The sequence below is a fragment of the Lygodium microphyllum genome, chromosome 4 (assembly GCF_053477565.2).
Source record: "Lygodium microphyllum isolate KBCC chromosome 4, Lygodium_microphyllum_v1.1.10, whole genome shotgun sequence".
Classification (NCBI taxonomy): domain Eukaryota; kingdom Viridiplantae; phylum Streptophyta; class Polypodiopsida; order Schizaeales; family Lygodiaceae; genus Lygodium; species Lygodium microphyllum.
The window spans coordinates 60674137-60699364 of record NC_141138.1 but is presented as its reverse complement, the minus strand read 5'-3'; positions in this window follow the sequence as shown (position 1 = coordinate 60699364).

Here is a 25228-nt window from a genome sequence, read left to right as displayed (position 1 = left end):
CTATCTAGATCGCCATCTAAGCTTCACACAGTGGAAGCGCACGGGTGGACAGAGCCATCTTTGTATCAGTTGTTTGGAGTTAAAGAATTTACTGATTCTCCTCTTTTCTGTTGTGTACTCTCTATCTCTTTTTCAGATTCTGTTCATTGTGCCATGTAATATTTTACATGGTATCAGAGCCCAGGGGGCTCTAGAGATTGGAGAGTGTGCAAGAGGCAAAGGCTTCAACAGCAAAGAGAAACTATGTCAACTTCCGGAAGCGGTTCTGGCGCATTAGGAAGTGGTGCAGGAGGTGGTTTTGCTGTACCGACTATTCAAACATTGAGGATTCGTCCACCAACCTTCAGCGAAGGCAAGTTAGATGGTACAACCTACACCTTGTGGAAGTTCAAAATTACAACTATCCTTGATTCTTATGAGCTTCTGGAGACTGTGCTGGGGACTGACGCAGAACCACAGCCTACCCTCAACCCATCAAATCCTAGTGTGATGATTCCTCCGAATGCAGATCTTCTACGAGCTTGGAAACGAAGGAATGCAGATGCATTGTGTGCCTTAGTTACAAGCTGTTCTGACAGTGTTTTGACTTTGATTCAGCATACAACCAAAGCGTCAGAGGCTTGGAATGTACTAAGGAGTCAGTATGAAACACGAAACCAAACAAGGATTCAAAACTTGGAGAATCAACTAGCAGTGGAGAAGTTTGCTGAAGGAGAGACGGTTGAAGCATTCATCACTCGGATTAAGAATCTGCGCGACTAGATGACTGGCACTGGGATACAAAAGACTAGCGAAGAGTTAGTTCGGAGGTGTCTTCGGATTTGTCCACAAAAGTTTGATGGACTAGTAACTGCCCTTAATACTCAGGTGAGATCTCAAGCTTTGACTTTTGAGGAGTTTTGTGCATTATTAATGGAGGAGGAGTTGAGGCTGAAAGCCCGAGAAGGAAGCAACAATGGAGATGCTGCATTCTCTGCCAATGCAAAAGGCAAAGGTGTTTCCTCCACCAAAAATGATGGTGACAAAAAGAAGAAGGGCGGCAAGAAGAAGTTTCAAGGAGAGTTCTTCTACTGCAAGAAGAAAGGACATGCAATTGCAGATTGTCGTGTTAAGAAGGCAGATGAAAAGAATGGTACCCTTAAAAGTAAAGGGAAAGAGACAGCCAATACGGCTGAAGTAGAGTTGGAATTATTCATGGCAACCATTGAGGAAGTGTGCTCTTCGGCGCAAGAAAAATCTACCACTGACTCATGGGTGTTGGATAGTGGGGCCTCCCGTCACATGACCAACAACAAAGGTCTATACAGTTCTATGTAGCCTCTACAAGAAACCATCACTGTGACGATTGGAAATGATGCTAAATGCCCTGCTGTGGGCACAGGTACTATTTCTTTTGTTGCTGCAAATGATGAAGTCAAAAAGCTTTCAAATGTGTTGTATGTTCCCGAAATCAGGAGAAATCTCTTATCAGTTAACTGATCTTGGTCATGAAGTGAGGTTCAAGAAGACAGGTGCAAAAATTCTTGATAGTGCTGGCACAATTGTTGGCAAAGGAGAAAGAAGGAACAACCTGTATGAGCTAAGTGCTCTTACAGCCACCGCTGGAGTGGGCACAAGTAAGCTTTGGCATGAAAGGTTTGGACACATCGGATTTGCAGTGTTGAAGGAGATGCAAAAGCAAGGTATGGTTGCTCACCTACCTACAATAACTGAATTGAAGGAACCATGTGAAGCTTGTATGATGGGCAAGCAACAGAGAAAGGCATTTCCATAAGAAAGCAAGAATAGAGCATAGGCTCCTCTAGAGTTGGTGCATGCTGACTTGTGTGGTAAAATGCCTACACAGGCCTTGGGGGGATCTTCTTATTTTATGTTGATTGTCGATGACTACAGTAGGAAGATGTGGGTGTACTTCCTTCGTGATAAGGCTCAAGCTTTTGGTAAGTTTAAGGAATGGCTAAAACTTGTTGAGAATGAAACAGGGAAAAGTGTGAAGAAATTTAGAAAAGATGGTGGTGATGAGTTCAACTCAAAGGAGTTTGAAGGCTTTTGCAAGAGCAAAGGGATCGAGCATCAATTGACGACGCCTCACACACCTCGGCAGAACGGTGTTGTGGAATGCAGGAATCGCACCATTGTGGAGATGGCAAGATGCATGCTAAAGGGAAAGGGATTTCCTAATCATTTTTGGGCTGAAGCTATTAATACTGCAGTCTACATTCTAAATCGGAGCTACACAAAGGCTCTCAAGGGAAAAACACCCCATGAGACTTACAGTGGTAAGAAACCATTTGTCTCACATTTCAGAATTTTTGGATGTGAATGTTATGCACATGTTCCAGATGAGAAGAGAAACAAGTTACGACCAAAAAGCATAAAATGTATCTTCTTGGGTTATAGTGATGAGCAGAAGACTTACAAATTATATGACCGAGAGGCAAAGAAGATCATCGCGAGCCGTGATGTGGTTTTCAAAGAGGAGCCGCATACAGTGGAGGAGGAGAAGGCAAGTTCTTCCACTTTATCATCAAGCAAAGAAGTAGTCCACTATCAATCTGTCCCGAGAGCTATCCCTATCCTTAAGGAGGAGGAAGCATCATCTTCAGATGATGAGGAAAAAGCTCACCAACCTGACATTACCCCACTGGAAAAGCCATTGCCGCGCTGGGTGAAACAACTCTATGACCACAATAATCCTATACCTGCATCTATTGAGGAGAAGGTAGACGGGCCAAGGAGGTCTCAGAGAATAGAGGAGCAAAGGAGGGCTTCTGCTCACATAGTCAATATGGCCTTGATGGTTGAGATTATGAGAGAAGTAAAGGAGCCAACTGACTTAGAAGAAGCACTTGCAGATCCATCATGGAAGGCTGCTATGCAGGCAGAGTATGACAGCATAATGAAGAATGACACTTGGGAGCTAGTGGATCGACCAGCAAAGCGGAAGGTTATTGGCACCAAGTGGATCTGGAAGGTAAAGTACAAGGCTGATGGTACCTTAGAAAAGTAAAAAGCTAGACTAGTTGCCCAAGGATTTTCACAAGTTGAAGGGTTTGATTTTTCAAGAGTCATTTGCCCCAACTGCTAGAATGACCACTATTCGCACGGTACTTGCAGTAGCTACCCACAAGAAGTGGCCAGTGTACCAAATGGATGTTAAGGCAATGTTCTTAAATGGTGACCTCAAGGAGGAGGTGTATGTGGCTCAGCCACCAAGGTTTGAGGCCCCCCATTCTGAGAATAAAGTGTGTAAGCTAAAGAAGGCATTATATGGGCTGAAACAAGTCCCCAGAGCATGGTACCAGCGGATAGATAAGTTCTTTTTAAACCTAAACTTCAAAAGATGTGCCTTAGATGCTAACTTGTATGTTTACAGGGATGGTAAAAAGTTTGGAGTGATTGTCCTATATGTGGACGACCTTCTTATTACAGGTGACTATGAAGATATGATCAACCAAACTCGAAAGGCTTTGAGTTTTGAGTTTGAAATGATAGACTTGGGCTCGCTGCACTATTGTTTGGGGATTGAAGTCTGGCAAGAGCTAGGAAAGATCTTCATCTCTCAGAAGAAGTATGCATGGGAGATCTTGAAGGCATTTGGCATGACCGAGTGCAAGGAGATAGCTAGACCTATGGAGGTGAATGCAAAGTTATCCGTCGAGGATACATCAGCACTAGCAGACATTGGGAGGTATAGGAGGTTGGTCGGCAGTCTGATCTACTTGTGTAACACCAGACCAGATATCAGTTTTGCTGTTGGTGTTTTGAGCAGGTTCTCAAGCAAACCTCATGAGAGTCATTGGAAGGCTGGGATGCGGGTGCTCAGATACTTGAAGAAAACTCTTGACTATGGTATCATATACAGTTTCGGAACTTCTCTTGTGGGGAACTGTGACTCAGATTGGGCAGGAGACAGTGATTCCAAGAAGTCAGTTTCTGGTTATTGTTTCTCTTTTGGTTCAGGAATTTTCTCTTGGATTAGTAAGAAGCAGCCAACAGTGGCATTGTCTTCTACCGAAGTAGAGTATAAGGCAACTTGTTTTGCTGCATGTGAAGCAATATGGTTGAGAAGGATTCTATGGCATATGGGAGTGCAGGATGAAGAATCAACTATGCTGAGATGTGACAATTAGAGTTCCATCGCCATTGCCAAAAATCCAGTGTTTCATGCATGCACCAAACATATAGAGATCCAGTATCACTATGTGCATGATTTGATAGAGGATGGGATAGTGGAATTGGTCTACTGTCCAACAGAGGAGAATGGAGCAGATATCTTCACCAAAGCACTTACGAAGGATCTGCTTCAAGTTTATCTTCAGAGACTCGGCATTGGGCCGAGGAGATAGTTCACCTATGGGTGGACATTGAGGGGGGGTGTTAGATATGATCAATGCCCCACCCTCATTAGGTGCTACCAATGATCCATGGTGCTCAAAGTTGTAAGGCCCCCATTATGAGGAGAAGCCAAATGTGAGCCCGGACATTGGTTGAGTCCTGACTTGTATATCAGATGAGGTCTATGTGACCGGATGGCAAAAAGGTGACTGTTGTGGGTCTAATCTTTGGGTTAGACAGAGTGCCCGATGGTAAAGGGAATATTCCCTAGAATATTTCCTGGCCGACTAGTGGAGGCTCATATGGTAGGTCGGACCTAACGACCTTCGCGGGCTATAAAAGCTAAACCCCTTCGCAGCCATCTCTCACTCATCTTTCACCCAGTCAGAGTTGTTGTTCCAGCTAGCCTTAATCTCTTCACCTATCTTCTGTCTAGATCTCCATCTAAGCTTCACACAGTGGAAGCGCACGGGTGGACAGAGCCATCTTTGTATCAGTTGTTTGGAGTTAAAGAATTTACTTATTCTCCTATTTTCTGTTGCGTACTCTCTATCTCTTTCTCAGATTCTGTTCGCTGTGCCGTGTAATATTTTACATCAAATAGATGTGAAGAATGCTTTTCTCAATGGTGATTTGGTTGAGGAAGCATACATGGATCAGTCTGAGGGCTATGTACATCTAGATTTTCCTACACGTGTGTGTAGATTGAAGAAAGCATTGTATGGGTTGAAGCAAGCACCTAGAGCTTGGAATGCTAAGATAAGTGCATGCTTATAGAAACTTGGTTTCACTATGGGAAAGGCTGATCATAGCCTATTCACAAAGAGAACAAGGGTTGGTTATGTGATATTAGTTATCTATGTGGATGACTTGATCATTACAGGTGATAATGCCACGGAAATTGGAGAGATCAAGGAAATGTTACATGCTGAATTTCACATCAAAGATTTAGGTGAACTAAAGTATTTCCTTGGGATTGAGGTTGTCTCTACACCTCATGGTACTTAGTTGTTGCAAAAGAAATATGCACAAGACATGTTAACCAAGTATGGTATGTTGTATTGTAAGTCTTTGAGCACTCCATTGGAGAAAAGTATTAAGCTACTTGCACATGTTGGGCATGAGATTGAGAATCTAACTATGTATAGACAAATGGTGGGTAGCCTATTTTACCTTACCATTACTAGATTGGACCTTAGCTATTCAATTGGAATGATTAGCTAATTCATACCCAAGCCTAGGAAGCCTCACTTGGATGTAATGAGGAGGATCTTGAGATATGTGAAGGCTACATCAAATTATGGTCTATTCTATGAGCATGATAAGCCTTTGGATCTTGCAAGATATATAGATGCTGAGGCTGGGCAAGAAGTGCCTATAATAGGAAATCTACTAGTGGGTATGCATTTTACCTTGGTAGTAGTATGGTTAGCTGGAGCAGTATGAAGCAGCCTATAGTTGCACTCTCTAGTACTTGAGACAGAGTATAGAGGTGATGCACTTATTGTATGTGAGGCAGCATGGCTCATGAAGTTTCTTAATGATTTGGGCATGTAGGAAGTCAGGCCTGTCACACTCTATTGTGACAACATTAGTGTACTCCTAGCCAATAATCCTATACATCATGCTAGGACTAAGCACATTGAGGTACACTATCACTTTATAAAAGAAAAAATGATTATAAGAGGTGACATTGATTTGGTCCATGTGAGGACAGAAGACCAAGTTGTAGATATCTTTACAAAGTCATTGGGTAAAGATAAGTTTGTGCATTTCAGAGAGCTACTTGGAGTGAAGTATCACACTTGAGCTTGAGGGGGAGTGCTGAGAGTCAAGCTCATGAACCTTGGTTCAGTTTGTTTACCTTAGCTCAATAAGGTTGGGTCACACTAACTCAACTATGGTTACATATAGGTTACCTTACATCTGTATGATTTGTATGTGTGTACATAGTTGACTGTGGAAGATAATGATAGGTTAAATAGGGAGCATGGTTGCTACCCTTTTTTCATGGCCTTAATCCTTCTCTCTCTCTCTGATCTCTTTCAAGCCATTCGTTGGTACCTGTAGTTTCTTCTTTGCCTTCTAGGTCTCACATGTAAGTTCCTAGACTTGCGAGGTCACGATTGCATGCTCCTAGGTGATCCTTGATGTTTAGGCACCCACTTAAATTCTGGTTTAGGGGCCTTAGCTTTGATCTCAATGGTATGCTGATGGTGTGGAGTGACAAATTGTGACAATTGTGACAAGTCTCTACCCCCCTCCTTAAACTTGGTGGTGTGTTGCTCTACCGATGAGCTCACGAGCTTTGGTGGAGCCGCACTGCCCTTGTTGAAAGCTGTGACTATTCGTACAGTGCTGATTGCAAGGTGAATATGTTGTGACTTGTAATCAACATTACAATAATGTGCTTGATTTTTAAATGAACATCCTAACAACGATTCCTCACCAACATCTTTTGTGTTTAGACTCGATATGGATATGCTTTCAAACTACTCGATAGAGGCTACTACTTCCTAGAAGGGTATACGATTATGAATATGCTTTCAGACTTGACAGAGGTTGCTACTTTGCACCTTCCTAGAAGGGCATATGATTGACCCCCAAATGGGCTGAGTTTGGCATTGGTAGGTTGTAGTTGTGGGGGTGGCCAATTTGAGTCCAATGATCATAAGTTAAGATATTGAAATCAGCTTCCTAATCAATCAATGTGTCAAAGGTATGTGTTTGTTGGGTAGTGACCATTATGCGTAGGTAAGCAAGGGCAACTGCTTTCTCATCTTCCTCAATTTCTGTTATTGTGGTGACTTTGACTTTCACAGAACACCATATTGGGGAATACGGAAATTTCCCATAAGTTTGGGACACATGGTCAAATATTTGGATTTGTCATAACTTGAATACTATAACTCCAAATTGAGTGCTCTATAGCTCAATAGATTCCACTTTTCAAGCACTTTCCAGTGATAGGTCAGATCGTATGGTTTTGAGAAACTTATGGGCATGCTATCCGGGTGTCACCTTTTTAGTATTCAAAAAATGGGAATTGGGAGATTCCCAAAATCACTAATATTGTGTTACAGGGGGCTCTAGCATGGAGGCTCATGTAGTGGATGTGTGGGAGAAAAATACTTTTTTATGAGGCTCCCATTGAAGAAACCTATGCCCTCTCCATCTAGGGTCTCAAACTCTACATTGCTAGTTTGGCTAATAGTGCAGACTTGAAAAGGTCGTAATCCCCTAAACTTCATCTTTTGTTTGTGGCCCCTGATTGAGTACAACAACACTAAATCACCCAGTTTGAATTCTCCACTACTTGAAATGCTTGTCAAACCAACTCTTGTGACATGCCTTTTTGCAAATCAATGCATGGGTGGCTAGAAGTTGAGTCTTTGATAATTGTGCTAGCTTGATCAGGTGGTCAGTCCATGCCTTCTTTCCATCCCATGTCTCTTGGGTGGCTATTCTCAAGCTCAAGACAAGGAACTCTATAGGTAAAATGGCTTCAGTTCCATTGGTTAACTTGAAGAGAGTCTGTTCTACCACTGCTTTATAGGCGATTTGATTGGCCCATAAGGTTTCCATCAGTTTGTTGTCCCAGTCACCACGCGAGGCAGAGACCACTTTTGTTAGGATGTTCACTAAGATCTTTTTAGTAGACTCAGCCTTGCCATTTTCTTGAGAGTAGTAGGGTGAGGATTTTCAATGGATGATTAGAAAGGTCAAGAGCAAGTGAGCGAACAGTTCATTAATGAAGTGTATGCCTTGATCACTAACTAACTCAATGGGGTAGCGGAACAGTGAGATCACCTACTCCCAAAGAAGCTTAGCAGTAGTTTGAGCATCGTTTTTCCTTGTGGCTTGAGCTTCTACCCACTTGGTGAGATACTCTGTAGCAACAATGCTATACTTGGCCTATGAGTACTATGCTACAAGACTAATCGGCCCAATGATGTTTATCCCCCATTTTTTGAATGGTTGTCTTACAATGATTGGACTTAGCTCCATTCTATCCTTGCAAATGGGTGCCTTGGTCTGTTGGCACTTTGTCACGGTGCCTTACAAATTGTGTTGCATCTCGAAAAAGGGTAGGTCACCACATTTGAGACTACAGCACCTTGTGGGATGTTGTGTCTTCGTTGAAGTGACCTCTTGCAATTTTGTCATGTGCTTCTAGAAGTGCGTCATGCATCTCATGTTTGCATACGCATCTACGTAGCAAGCTCTCATGCCCTAGCCTATAGAGTTGTCCTACTATCAATTTATAGGGTTGTATTTGAAGGATGAGTCACCTAAATTGGGCATTCTTGATGGGTCGTTTGGATAGTCTGTGCCCAAGCACCTGGACTATGTTGTCAGCCTAGTATGGCATCAAGTCAGCTCTAAACAAGTCCCTGTCATTGGATAGGTTGAATAGGTGATTGTATGGCAAGTTGTTTGTGATGCCCTGTCCAGGCGCGGCTTCTCATGTTGGTATGCAAGACATGTGGTCGGCCATGTAGTGCTACTTTTCTTTGTGTACAACCACAAAGAAGTCAAACTTGAGAAGCAGAAGCAAGCATCAAGTAATGTGTCCTGTAGCATAGGTTTTGTTAACAAGATAAAGCAAGGCTTGATGGTCAACAAAGAAGACAAAAGGTGTGGCCAGAAGGTAATGCCAAAATTTCTTTACATCAAACACCATGGCTAACCCCTCCCTCTTCGTGGTGGAGTAGTTCATCTTGGTATCCGTGAGTTTTTTTCTAGCAAAGCTCATTGGAGAGTCTAAATTGTGTTCACTTGACTGGCACAACAGAGCCCCCACGGCAGACTTCAAGGCGTTAATGTTGGCGTGGAAGGTTATGGTCTAGCCTAGCACTCATAAGATTGGTGCTTTGGTTCTTCATATGCACATTGGCATTCCTTGGTCCATTCAAATATTATGAGCAATTTGTATAGAGGCCTAGCAATTAATGCATAGTTTAACACAAATTGTCGATAGTAGCCTGTATAGCCAAGGAAGCACTGAACTCCCTTGTAGTCGATTGGTGGTGGAAGATAGACAACAACCCTAACTTTGGAGAAGTTGGTGTGGCAATGCTATTCTTTGGCACCACGTGCCCTAGGAAAGTCATGGCCATGAAAACATGTCAAGGTGTCTCCCCTTCCTTAGCTAGATTGACCTTCTTGAATTTGGCAGGTCCTTCTATAGGCTCACTCACTTGCCCTCTACTTTTGGCTCCTAGAAATACCACTACCCTCTCTCGCCTTTCTTGAATCCCTTGAATCATTTCGGCAAGTCTTGCGGCTTCTTCTACTCCTGAACTTGTGCATCCCTAGGCTATTTTCTTTTTTCCTCCTTTAACTTTGGTGCCTTAGGTGGACTGGTAGGTCTCCTCTAGTGCATTTGGTCTTAAGTGGCTAGGGTATCTCAGGATCACTATCCAAGCTAACTTCCAACTTAGAATGGAACTCTCTTTCTTTGCTAGAAGAGGGAGTCTCTCTTGGAGGTTGTAGCTCTTTGATGGCGATTCTATTTTGAGTACTCGTGCGGCTAGACCTACTTTGTCATAATCAATCACTCCTATTACTAGGTGCGATTTTTTCCCATTTGCACAACTCCTTTCTCGATTCTAAATATGCTTTTTTTTTGCAATTCAAAGTCTGCCCGTATCGAGCTCCTAGCCATCATGCAAATTGGTACTAAGGGTGTGTCTCTAGGCTTACTGATTGCTTTAGCGACTTGCTCGTATTCCTCATTATCTGAGAATGGCAAATTGATTATGGCTAGCACATGCATCCAATCTTACTCATCCCTAGGGCAAGGGATATACTTAGTCATTGGCTCATAAGATTTCCTGATCTGAGCATTGCCCTTAAGCGTAGTTGAGATGGTGTTTAGCTTGACTGGTGTAGCCTTCCAGGTATCCATCACCACTAAAATGAGTTTCTCTCCAAGGCTTTATAAATATCTTCACTTCGGATTCCACTTATGAACATGGTGGAGACCACTTTTTTGCTAGATCACTTTGCAATTGGGATTCGCTTAAAGAGACTTCGCACATGGGTGACATAGTCTCAGATAGATATCCTCCTTATCCTTCTAACTCTGACGTTTATTAATCTAACAATGAGGTTGTTAGAGTATCCTGCCTCCTCAAAGAATCTCTTGATGAAGAGACTCTTGAGGGTATTAAAGTCATTACGTTTGGCATTGTCTAGACTAGTGTACCACATCCATCGTTTGTCTCCTAGGCAAAGTCCCAAAGCTTGTGAGCGCTAATAAGTGAGATCTGTGAAGCCGTTAGCTTCATAAGCATGCTTGAACTGCTATACAAAACTGTACTATTTCTCAACTGGTACTTGTCTAGTTGTTTCACAACTACAGGGATCCTCATCTCTCTCTTGGAGTCCTCATAGGTAACTCCTTATCCTACAAACAATGATGTTGCTAGTGCTACCACACTTTGCTCTACCAACGTGTTCTCTATTAGACACTTCATGAGAAGCTTGCTCAGCGTTACGTCTGCTTGTAGCACTCTTTCTCTCTCTGCGTTCGGTCCTGTTTGGTTTCTATTGGCTAGCTAGACCTCTTGCTTTTCAATGTCTTGCTAGTATGCGCTAGTACTTTTGGGTTTCTATTCACTAGGGTTGCATGTGCTGGACCTCTCACATTTCAATGTCTATTGCATTTCAATGTCTATTGCTACTGGTTGTATGCTGCTATGTTCTACAAGGCCTTCGTCACTAGCTTTCTTTCCTCCTCGAGATCCGCTATGATGTCTTCTGATGGTTCACCATGGGGATCTAGCCTAGCTTGTGCATCATATTCGTTCACCATTTATTAGATTTCGACTGGAAAATCTCCTAGGTCAAGCTCTTCATTTTCGTGGTTTACACTGGGCTACCATATCTACAATCTCCTACTCCACTAAATTGTCGATGAGGTTGATCAATCTTGGTCCTCTACAGTCTCCTACTCCACTAATTCTATAGTATCCGATTATAATTTCTAATGTTGATTGCACCTCTAAGGCTTTCGGAGCCTTCCCATGAATTACATTGTGCCTCGCACATTCCTTGCGAGAGCCCTTGGAGGTTCCCCTTGATCCTTGAGAGAGCATCCTTGATCCTTGAGAGAGCCTCCTTGATCCTTGAGAGGACCTCCTTCATCATTGAGAGGACCTCCCTTATATTTGAGAGGACCTTGCTAGAATATTCGATGGTCTTCCACGTTGTTTCTGAGATTGCCTTCTCTTACACTTTTCCTACTTGGGTAGAATGAGCTTCTTCATTCAAATTTTGACTTGGGCTTCCTCGGTCTTCCTCTACTTGTTTTTGGATGTATGGTTTGTGTTTGTGACATATATTATAACACCATCTCTCTTCTTATGTTCTTGAGTGGTCTTCCTCTTGTGTGTATGGTGTGTGTTTGGTACAACAGCTCAAGCAAGTCTCCCCACCACTCGATTCTTGACACACTCTCCTTAATGTATTGAGCTTTTTTGTTGAATGATGACTACTCATGTCCATGCTTAATGGGAGCTTTCATCTTCTACTTGCCAATCTTGATGAAACCCTTTTCCTCCTCCTTGTCCTTAGCTTTGTCTTGCATTGACTAGTAATAGGCTTGATGCTATTAATAACAAGTTTAGAGAGCCTTGCATTCACAACTACAAAAAATAGTTTCTTTCTCTACTTTCCCCTTGTGAAGGTAGTCTTAGGCATTGTTCAAATTCAAAGAGGCAGATAGATGACAGACAGAGTGAAGCAACTTGCTTCCTCTCTCACACTCCATTATTCATACCACACTCAATAGTGAAAGATACAACCTACGGTCATAAGACCATTCACACCAAAGGCACTGACTTATTTAACATATCTAACTACTATGGCTAGACTAGCTGTGTCCAGCTCATGTCGGTCAACACACACTAAATGAGCTTGATATCCTAACACTCCCCCTCAAGCTCAAGACAGCATATGTACTCCAAGTAGCTGTCTAAAACCACATAACTTATCTTTACCCAGAGACTTGGTAAAGATATCTGCTACCTGCTCATCAGTCCTCACATGCATAAGATCAACCTTTCCTGCAAGGACCATCTCACGAATAAAGTGATAGTGTACCTCTATGTGTTTTGTCCTAGCATGGTAAACTGGATTCATGGCCAGGAGTACACTACTCAGATTATCACATAACAGTTTCACTGGAGCATCAACCTGAATATCCAAATCAGCCATAAGCTTGAGCAGCCAAGCAATCTCACATGCTGCCAATGCAGCCCCCCTGTACTCTGTCTCAGTACTAGATAAAGCAACCGTAGGCTGCTTCTTGCTACTCCAACTGATCATGCCGCTACCAAAGCCAAAGGCATAGCCACTCGTAGATCGTCTGTCAGTTGAGCATCCTGCCCAATCTGCATCTGTGTATCCAATCAGTATCAAGGGCTTATCTCTGACATAGAACAGCCCATAGTCTACAGTGGACTTAACATACCTCATGATGCGTCTAACTGCATCCAAGTGAGGCTTTCTCGGCTTTTGCATAAACTGGCTTGTCAGCCCTACTGCTTAGCTCAAGTCAGGCCTAGTGATGGTCAAGTAAATCAGACTGCCGACCATCTGCCTGTACATAGTCACATCTTCTACTTCAGCCCCAGTGTTCATGTCTAGCTTTACATTCTGGTCCAGAGGTGTATCCAGTGGTTTGTATTCAGCCATGCCATACTTCTTAAGCATTTCCATGGCATAGTGCTTCTGCATCAGCCATAAGCCATTTTCAGCTGGTACAACCTCAATACCCAAGAAATACTTCAGATCTCCCAGATCTTTCATGTCAAATTCAAATTTCAGCATCCTCATAGCATGCTGAATTCCCATGTCATCATCTCCAGTGATTATCAGGTCATCAACATATATGGCCAGCACTACCAAGCCACTGTCAGTCTTCTTTGTAAACAGGCTGTGATCAGCCCTGCCAACAACAAATCCAAGACTCTGCAAGTAACTGCTGATCCTAGCATGCCAGGCTCTCGGAGCCTGCTTCAGCCCATACAGTGCCTTTTTCAGCCTACACACATAATGCTGAAAATCAGGGTGCTCATACCCTTCCGGCTGAACCATGTATACATCCTCTGCTAAATCACCATTGAGGAATGCATTCTTAACATCCATCTGCTGCAATTTCCAGCCTTTTGCAGCAGCCAAGGCAATAACAGTTCGTATGGTTGCCATTTTTGCAACCGGGCTGAATGTTTCATCATAATCCAACCCATACTGCTGAGCATATCCTTTAGCGACCAGCCTTGCTTTGTACCTTTCCACACTGCCATCAGACTTACATTTGATTTTATAAAGCCATTTGCAGCCAACAGGCTTTTTCCCTTCAGGCAGTGGCACCAAATCCCAAGTCTAATTTTCAGCCAAGGCTTTCATCTCTTCGTCCATAGCCATGCACCAATTTTCATCCTTTGCTACTTCAGCATAAGTACCTGGTTGTTTGATCTCCATCACTTTTGTCATGTATGCATAATGCTTTGCAGAATAACCAGAGTACGTCAACCTGTCAACAGGGTATCTGACCCTCTGCGATCGTCTAGGCTGTGGTGCACTACTCAATTCACCTCTCTCATGAGGCGGAATGTACCTGTTCTGCCTCATGCCAGGCGTATAGACAGTCGGAATACCAAGTTCGCTGTCTAAAGTATCACTAGACTCATAGCCCGAAGTCATTCTGCCAGGTGTCATCATACCATCCTCAATAACTTTCTCTTTTCCTTTGCTGTCCAAGACATCATGTCTCCCCCTCACTGACATACCCGTGTCAGTGGACGGTGATCTCCTCAATCTCCCTGTCCATGGGGATACTGTCTGACTGATAGGTCCTATCATAGTAGTGCTCTGCTGCATATCAACTGTAGAGACATGAGTGGAAGGTAGATCAGATGGCACTGCAACTGGTGAGACATATCAAGAGCCCAGCTCATCAAAGATGACATCCCTGCTTACCAAAGTCTCCCTGGTAGAGGGATCATAACATTTGTATGCCTTCTTCTCCTGCGAGTATCCAATGAACACACTCTTATGCGCTTTGGGATCCAGCTTTTTCCTCTTCTCATCTGGAATGTGCACATAAGCAAGACAGCCAAAGACCTTCATGTGTCTTACATTCGGCTTATAGCCATAGAGCCTCTCAAACGGTGTCATGTCATGAATGCCTGCAGTGGGAGTCCTGTTCAGAATATATGCGACTGTCACAACAGCCTCTACCCAATAGTAAAGAGGCATATGCTTCTCATTCATCATGGCCCTAGCAGCTTCCATCAGAACCCTGTTCTTCCTTTCAGCTACTCCGTTTTGCTGCGGAGTGTAGCTGCAGGTTAGCTATCTAGGAATGCCATTTTCAGCCAAAAAAACAGCAAATTCATTGGAGACATACTCCCCACTGCTATCAGATCTCAAGCAAGAGATGTAACACTCAAATTCCTTCTCAACCTGTGCCTTAAATTTCTGAAAAACAGCAAAGACCTCATCTTTTGTTTTCAATATGTAAAGCCAGGTATATCGACTGTAGTCATCAATGAAAGATACATAGTATCTGGAACCCCCCATAGATGCATTATGAGCTGGTCCCCAAACATCATAGTGCACTAACTGCAGTGGTCATGTACTCTGTCTTACATGCCTGACAAACGGCAATCGTGACTGCTTACCAAACTGGCAAGCCTCGCAGACATGGCCAATGTCTGAATATTGGAATCTAGGTAGCCCTGTTACCAGCTGCTTCTTCTGCATGGTCTGTAGCCTCTGCAAATTGACATGCCCCACTCTCTTGTGCCAAATCTCTAAGTCCCTGATAGTGCCAGAACCCTGAGCAAACATAGCGGAATTCAGCTCTGGCAGTGTAGCATCAAGAGTGAACATTCTTCCATTTCTGTGGCCTTTCGCGATCAACTTGCATCCATTGCCAAACTCTTCAATAAAGCAGCCATGCTTATTGAAGCGAACCTGCAAGTTCTACTCTGTCATTTGGCCCACAGACAATAGGTTCTTCGTAATCGAAGGAACATGCAAAACATCATGAAGATTCTTCTTCCTGCCATCATGTACAACCAAAGGCACTTTGCCTTTATGCTCAATGCTATGTTGCGTGTCATCACCTGTGCATACATAGCCATGCTTTTCAGCCACCATATCCGTGAACCAATCACCATGAGGGGTCATGTGATTCGACGCCCCCGAGTCAATGTACCACACTACATCGTCAGATGAATTTTTAGCAGCCTTATCTTTGACATGTTGCATGTCAAACAGTCTATCACCAGAGTCATCTACCTGACTGGACGTAGCATAATGTTCATACTGCTTGCCCTTCTGATTTCCCTGTTTCTTCCAGCAATCCTTTGCAATATGCCCATACTTTCCGCAGTAGTGACAATCCTTGTCCTTATTTGGATTGTCTGATTGACGCTGCTGCTGCCATGAGCCTCTGCCATGGGAGTTCGATCTCCCCCTGCCTCGAAAGTTGCCACTACCTCTTGCAATTTGATGACTGCTGATTGCTATTACTATAGGATGCATTCTGCTGGCCTCCTCTGCCAGATCCATAGCCTCTACCACGGCTACCACGACCACGTTGATTCGAATAAAAAATTGCATCCTTATTCTTTGAGCTGCTTGACCCAGTAGCTAAGCCAAGCTTTACCTCTTCATGAATCAATAATGCAACCAGCTCATTAAAATCAGGCATCTCAGCCCGCACAGATACTGAAGTGTCAAAAGACTTGTACTCCGGACCCAAGCCATTTAAGGTCACTGCAACCATATCCTCATCTTCTACCTGTGAGCCAACAGATGCGAGCTGATCTGCTAAGGTTTTAATCTCCGTGACATAGTCCTGTATGGATTTGTTCTTCCTCTCTATGTTGTTGAATTTTTGCTTTAGTTGTATCTTCCTGGCACTCGTAGTTGTGCCATAGTACTTGACCAATATGTTCCATGCATCTGCTGGGGATTTACAGTTCATGATCTGCATCACCATAGCATCCGAGATACATAATGACAGCCAATGTAAAACTCTGCGAGCTCTTTCCGTCCAAGCTCGATGAGCTCGTCTTTGATCAGCGGTAGGATTCCTATCTGGAACTTCAGGTTCAGCCTCAATACCTGACACTAAGTCCCAGTATCCTTTGCCTATCAGAAAGTTCTCCATGCGGAACTTCCATATTGCATAATTGTTACTATCAAGCTTTTCTCCCACAATCTGGGTTACATTATCAGTTCTATCAGCATTTGCCATGTTGCAGACCTTGCCTGACTACCTGCAAACCAAGATCTTCTTAACAGTTCAACTTCAGCCCAGAACTGTTTATGATAGTTTTCTGCAATTAATTGTAGAAAAAAACCAGTAAATTTCAGTCAAATATCATCCCAAACAAAGTCACAATCGGTTGATCCAACTCATAAAGACACCTGCCATTACATATGCCTGATGTTTGGTTCAGATTTAACTCCTGCAGACCCACTGCCAGGGTCCAAAAGCATGCAGTCCAAACCTGTAAACTGCAATTACAGCAGCCTTTCCAAATTCAAACTCTACCTGGATAACCGTAATGCATGTTCCAAAACTGCTTAGTTGACTGTGGGTACATGTGTCAAGCCATGCATAGGCATAGAACCTCAAAATAGTATATAACCAGCATATATGAATATTGTAAATAAATTCCCAGATTTCAAATAGCCAATGCACTACCAACAGGGATTAATTTCAGTCCCAAATATCCATAAACCATTTGCATTACTTCTGTTTCCAATGCTCAAGCATTCAACAGTCATAGACCAAGTCTTCAAGTACCTGTGGAACAAACCCAGCCAACTAGTTCTTCAGAAATAACCAATTTGTGCTTTATGTCTGCAAATTTTTTTTCAATTTTTCAGCCTATCACAGGCTCTCAGATCAGGCCATTTGAAGCTCCATGTTTATGTCAAAATACCCAAGAAGTATGACATGTCTTCTACCAAGCATCAAGTGCTACATCCAAGTTCAATGTACATGCCAAAGAGCATCCAAATATGCAGACTTCCCAAGTGTACAATGTCACTGTAAGTTCACTGACAGTTCAGCCCTGTGTATTCAGATTTTTACACCTCTATTGTAGCTCCCACATGAGCTCCCACAAGAGCAATAGTAAGATAGACCCTTCAAGAACCTTCCTTGGTATGCATCCAAGCTCTATGCCACCTGACAAGTACTATACTCCTTGAATCTCAGCCAATGAGAGCAGCCTGTTCATAGGCACAGTCCACACAGACTGTTCAGAGTACATTCAAATCAGATTTGCCCACTTGTTGATGCTCAACGGAGCTTTGGTGAATCTCCAGACAAGCTACACTCCTGGTGATGCTCAATAGAGCCTTGGTAAGCAGTTCATGTGCTGAATCTCAGCCATGGAGTTCAGCCTGGAAACAGGCGCAAACACGCTGGCTAGACAGATCTGTGCTGCTGCACATCTTGCTCATTACCATGACAATGATGCACTCACTGATGCTCAATCAGTCCTTGGAAGACTTCTCAGCAAGCCACAACCCTTCTTCAAGCCATGAGACTCCAATGCTTCACAGTACATACCTCTAGTGTGACCTTTGATGGAAATGACAGTCACTCCTCTTCTTTTTCCAGCTCTTCAGTTCACTCTTCAAGTCTTCTTATTGAGAGCATTCCATTAGTGAGCCCATTCATGGCTCTGATACCATGTTCAAATTCAAAGAGGCAGATAGATGACAGACAGAGTGAAGCAACTTGCTTCCTCTCTCACACTCCATTATTCATACCACACTCAATAGTGAAAGATACAACCTACGGTCATAAGACCATTCACACCAAAGGCACCGACTTATTTAATGTATCTAACTACTATGGCTAGACTAGCTGTGTCTAGGTCATGTCGGTCAACACACACTAAATGAGCTTGATATTCTAACAGGCATATCAACCAAACTATTTCCACAAATAGCATGATACTAAGACTAGAGCAAGCCAAAATTTTCTATATAATTAACTCAATTCCATTATCATCATACACCTCCATAACTTTTAGGGAGTCATTTTGAAAAACCCATAACATAGTCTCATTGTTCTAACCTCAACAAAATTGTTGTGCATGAAGCACACACAAGGCTTAGCCTAGTACCTTAGCTAGGTTCTTTAAAACTCCTCAACCATCCAATCAAGGACTAGTGTAGGAAAGGAGACCCACATCAATTTATTAGTGGTAAAAGTTAGCTGACCATAGTAGCTTATATAATAGAGTTTCCTCTATCCCTAATAGTTCTTCTCAACACTGATTGTCTTTCTTGAGGAGAATTAACAAGAATGGGGTAGAAAGCACATCCAAAACATCTCCCCAGAACCAGGTTATAATTTACTAGTTGTAATTGCAAATATCATCAAATGCTCAAGACATAAACTAAGTATATTTACCATAGTCAGTGGTAGTGTAACAAAGCTCCCAAATAGAAAATGTAGTTTAGATCTATAGCTCAAAGACATAAACATCTCCATACATGTACATTATTCTGGGTATCAGTTTGTACCCCAACATGATTCTACTCGTGTGTAATAGCCAAGTAGTCACTGTTTTTCCTTGATCGATAATTTCACAATGAAAGGTGTTGTATCATTTTCATTTTTCCATTATTCATTCATTGTGTAACACACAACAGATTCTAAGCCTAAGTCAAACATATAATGTATGCAAGTAGGTCACTAACTAACCTGACATCTCTAACCTGTGAGAGTGACTCATTATTATGCCACACATGATTGGTAACAACTAGCTACAACTATACTAAGTGAAGTCAATTTCAATACCACTGATGAGCTTGATTTTGAATAATCATCTATATTCTAATCAATACCTTCACAAGAGCATATAGCAAAAAAGTTGGATTCACCATTGAGGAATCGACCATAGTGAAAAGGTAAATAGTAGGTAGTAAGAATGCTAGGAAAAGATGGAAATGCATTGGCTTTACGCTAAAAATCAAAGGATTAACTACTCTACATGGTGTAGCTCTTGACTGGAGTACAAAAGTGCAACAACAATACCCTAAATTGAGAAGATTGCTATGCAAAAGTAGGGGAATGCCCCAATCCTAGGCAGCGAAATTGGCCACAATAGATAAGATCAAGGAATGGGTAAAAGCAATACAAAAATAATTATTGATTGAGATTAATTTGGAGACCATCAATCTGCCTAATCTCTCTCATGATTCACATATTCCTTTTCTTGCCCAACCTTTGAACCTTAACAACTCTATTATGAAACTACTCTACTTTGACTTGGACTTGGATATGCATGAATAAGAGATTACAACTCTAGATCATAATGGAGAGAAATACAAATGCTGATAGCAAAAGGTAGAACCTAGCATTATCTCCATCATTGCATCCACCAATATCTTGATTTTTCTTAGGGTCTAATGAAAGTGGTAGGCATTCAAGAGTTGGATAGATGGATCTCATCCTTCACTATCAACATGAAATTTGCAACCCAACCTCTCAGCTACACCTATTCTAGGAGCCTTGGGGTAAAATTTACTCAAAGAGTTTTGCAATGTGTCACTTGAAATCATACTGACCTCAAAGGAGTGCCATCTCAAGTACTCACTTGTACCATCCATTTAACAAAAACCAGCTACAACAAAGGTCCTATCCCACGAATCCTTGCTATGCTCTTATCATGTGTAGAAAGACTTGATAAGTTGTAGAAAGTAGGATTCGCTTGTAAAATTGAGCATATTCTTTGGGTATCACCCCTTGTTGTGGTGCTCAAGAAAATTAGCAAGATCTAAGGTGCATCAAGATGACCACTATCCACTATCTTGCATAGATCACATGTTTGAGGGAGTGGCTAGAAAGAAGGATTATAGCTTCTCTTATCGATTCTCTAGATATAATCCATGTTCACCCAAATGATAGACACAAGATTTTCTTTGTTAAAAAATGGGGAATTTTTTCCTACATTATTATGCCATTCAGGTTGACTAATGTCCCCACTATCTTTCAAAGACCAATGTGTACCATTTGTTACAAGGACATGTTATGCAAGTGACTTGAAGCTTTCATAGATTATCTTAATGTTTGTAACACTTGGGAAGGAGCACGTAGACTTACCTTTGAGATATTTTGGTAGTATTGATTTTACCACTTGATCCATTGAATTGTAGATCCTATGTCTTGCATCTAGGATATGTAATGTACAAGAATGGTATTACAACTAATATAGGTAGGATTAAAGTGATTTTAGTATACTCTTCATAGATAAACATCATGGAGCTTCATAATTTGCTACAAAGTGGTGAATACCATATCAGGAATGTGGAACTACACAATTATGGTACTACGGGTAACAAAGAACTTTTTATTTCAAGTTTGTACATTAGCATAGACAAGCATGTAATACAATATACTCTTCTCAAATAAAACACCACAAAGATTTTAAGACTCATAGAACTTTAGGTTCTATAGAAAACTTGTATTATGTGAGCATGAAACATAGCCATATAAAAATGTCTTTCCATTGCCAAAGAGACCTCAAATTTCATTACTTTTGTTGCTATGAATATTTCCAAGTTTCCACTAGCTTAAGTTGTATATTTAGCCTTCAATAGTAGTACATGATCTTTTTAACATACCAATCCTTCAATCATCAAAACTCCCATTTCCCTTGTCTAACTAATGAGAAACATCTAATGCATTGCATATATCATCAACAATATTGCAAAATAGCCCTCCTGCTACTTCACTTTTGAATAGCAACACCTCTAATAAGAGACTGCACTCACAATACTTCCTTCAATAGGAGAAAGGGAGAGCAAGTTTGAATCAAAACCTTGCTATTGTAGTTAGATAGTAGAGGAATTAAAACAGTGAATTCATTCCACAATTCCATTTTTAGCTCAAAGTATCAACTCTGAAAACCACACAATCTTCTATCACTTGTTGCATGACTCTTATTTTCATGATGTGTTTTTCACTCCCCTTTCATCCCCCACATTTATCCTTTTTTATTAATGTTTTTTCTCCATGCCAAGTGGCAAACATGGTAGTTAACACTTAAACAATTCCATCTGAGATCCCAAATGCTACATCGAGACTACAAATCCTATTAGTGTAGGACCACACTTCTTGCAATAGGAATGCATTTCAAAACTAAGCAACAAAAATGTGTGGTGAACATGCAAGTTACCACTTAAGACTCCTATCCACTAATACTATCCCTGGTATGGGAAAGCGTTGAAAAGTCAAATGAGTAGTATTTTCATTACTTTTCCAGTTTATCCACATGTGGTGACATACCCACAATTAAGCATTGTCACACACCAATGAGGACATGGAGCTTAGATATTATGCTTAGTGTGGACAGAAAAAAGCCTTGTGTCTTTGTATGTCAAAAGTTACACTGGGATAACTCAAACAAAGTTAGAAGTTGATCTCTTTATGAGTCCCTAGCCTAGAGCTAAATTGAGTTCAAATAAGATCAATTAATAAAATCGAAAGAGACATGTTATCTCTTTTATCTTTAATGATAGAGTCACAACATGATCTTTAGCAAAGGAAATATGATTGATACAACTTGGATAAATTTGAGAATGAATACATTTAAAGGCTTTCATGACTTAGTGCTCTAATTTTTTGAGTAGAATTATCATAAAATACATATTTTGTTCAATGTCATGATATTTAGTGGTCCACACTTGTTAATCGATACTAGCCTATTCCATGTGATCTATGGATAATTGTCTTAATTCTCTATGATCTAATATTTCTCAATTGAGCACCAAAATAGTAGTAACATACTCTTTTGCATGGAACTACCATGTATTCATTCTCCTTTGAGAAGTCAAAGTGAATGTCTAGGTTGGAAATAAATATTTGGTGGTTTTTTTTCAATATTAAAACTAGTAGTTCTTAAAACTTTTCTTTAATATTAAGAGTTTGTCCATACAAGGGGACAATTGACCTATGAAGAGGATCTTTAGTACTTGTGGTTAGAAGTTGCCACATTATGTTGACAATGGTTAATTAATGATGTATCCCCATTCGAGAGGGCCTTTTTCCAATTTTGTTTTTCCCCATGAAAGCTAGAGTTATAAGTTCCATACACAATCCACACCTTGATTATTAGCACTAGCAAGACTCATGTGACTAGATTTTACAAGTACATGTCATAGCTCAAACATTTCATGGCCATTTCAATATTTGAACTATGCATTAATAAGATATCAAGGATACTTTGTCAAGTGTACTTGTTAAAAAAATCATATAAATATTCTAAGGTGTTTGTTCTAAAATGGCACCAAAAACACCTCTAGAAATCAATCAGTGTGCTTGTTAAGTGTACTTGTTAAAAAAATCATATAAATATTCTAAGGTATTTGTTCTAAAATGGCACCAAAAACACCTCTAGAAATCAATCAGTGTAAATCCATGTAAGCATACTCAACATAGTCAATCAAGATATACTTGATAGAGTCTTAATTATAAATCATGGTTAGAAAATAAATATTATATTAACATAATTTAATATATTTTTATAATTATACCATTCTATAGAATATGTAGATATCTACATTCTAATTTTTGTAAAGCTATAATTTCCGAGTTATAGATTACAATCTACAAGTTTAATCATGCTAAATAGAACATATTGTACCATTAATTCAACTTTTGACAACCTAGTATCTTAGTATTTATAATGAAAGAAGAAGTATCAATAGATCTTGAGAATGAATGTAATATTGAGAGCACATACATATGTACCAGGAGGCATTCTTATGCCAATTTCTCTACCTAAAATATCTAACAACTAATATTTGAACCCCATTTTTAAAACTATCATTAATTAGAGTGTCAAGGTTGCATAAATCAAACTAGAACTATAGATATTGAAAACCTTTTAAGAATCCTCACAACTTTTCTAAACCTTGCCAAAGAAATAGAATATATATTCCTCACTTTTCATATGTAACCCTATAAAGACCTAAATTTATTTTATGCATTTAAATATGTTGCAATTCAAAAAGTTTATGATTAAACCATTCAAGTAGAACAAATAAATCATAATGAGTTATAAGAATGGCATGAAAACCTCAATTATGTTCTTCATGATAATGTACTAACAATTCTTAAACCTTTTCTATAATGTTAAGTGTTTGTCCCTATAGAGGCCAATTGACCATGTAGAGGATCTTTAGTACTTATGGTTAGTAAGAAAGTGAGATCAACATAATTGCAGGGACAATGAACATTTCAAATGTACATGCATAAGTAGAAACTTATATGAGCTCCATTATATGAGGTAAAGCAAAATCAACATGACTAATATGAAAATGAGCATTTTAAAAGTTGCTATACTATGTTGGATGTGGTTGGTTAATGAAATATCCCCATTTGAGAAAGCATTATTTAAATTATGTTTTTCCCTATGAAAGTTAGATTTATACGTTAATACACAATCCACACCTTGATTATTTACACTAGTAAGACTCGTGTAGCTAGATTTTACTTGTGCATTTCATAGCTCAAATGGTTCATGGTCATTTCAATATTTGAATTATGCATTGATGAGATACCAAGAATACTTCCTCATCCAAAACATGCTTGTACAACAAATTGTATAAATATTCTAAGGTGCTTGTTCTTAAATGGCACCAAAAACACCTCTAGAAATCAATTAGTGTAGATCCATGTAAGCATAGCCAACATAGTCAATCAAGATATGTTTGATAGAGTCTTAATTATAAATGATACTTAAAAAATCAAATAAATTATACGTAACTGAATATATTGTCACATGAATGTCATCATATAGAACAAATAGATATCTAAGTTCTAATTTATATAAACTACAATTTCCTAGGTACAAATTATAGTCTACAAGATAACTATAATGAATGAAGCTAAGAGGAAAGAAGAGAATGAAGTGAAGAGAGAGAAAAGAGAAAGAAGAGGAGAGAGAAAGACAAAAAAGATGGGAGAAAGGAGGAGGAAGTCATGGAAGCTGGAGATGAAGGTGAAGAGTATGTTCTTGATAATAACTGGTTGCCCTAAATTGGGACTCTTACACCTTATATACCCCGATTAGTGTGACTGGGTGTCTAATCCCTAGTTTCTATGTATCCTGCTCATTACAATCCATCCCCACCTTGAAAAATTTTGCCCTAAAAAATGAAGAAAACTAGAGGGGAGTGATAGATGGGCTTAAGGAGTGGGGTGTATAGTACTACTCTGAGCCACATTACAATGAAAGTAGATGGATAAAGACTAGGGACAGCATGTTGCCCATGGCGGGTCTACAAAGGTAAAATTGCCATAACTTTTGATAGGCTACTCCAAATAGGGCATGCCACATGTCAAAACGGAGCTTATGATGTGTAGTTTCAACCCATGTAGGAAGCACATTGTTGAGATTTGGGTAAGTACAAAACTATTATAAAGTGATATGTAGTTTACATGCAGGGTGTGGTCAAAAGGGGGCATAACTTGCTAGTCTTTAGCCCATTGGGCAACTTGGAGTTGAGGAAACTCATGGACAATAGTGGCTGGACTCCATGAGGATTCTTTTAGGGGTAGGCCTTGCCATTTGATGGGGTACTCCTTAATGGATCAAGATCTTAAGTGCTTATCTCGTTGCCCAATAATTCCTGAGTCAAGAATGTACTCAATGATACCTTCTTCATCTATGGGGAGAAGTTTTTCCACGTAGTCCACTGAGGTGCCAATGAAGGGCTTCAGCTCATTGACATGAAATACACTGTGAATCTTGGTGGTAGGGGGAATGTTGAGAAATATGCAATCACATCCATTATAGACTCTTTGTATGGGACAAATAAGGCAAAGAATCAT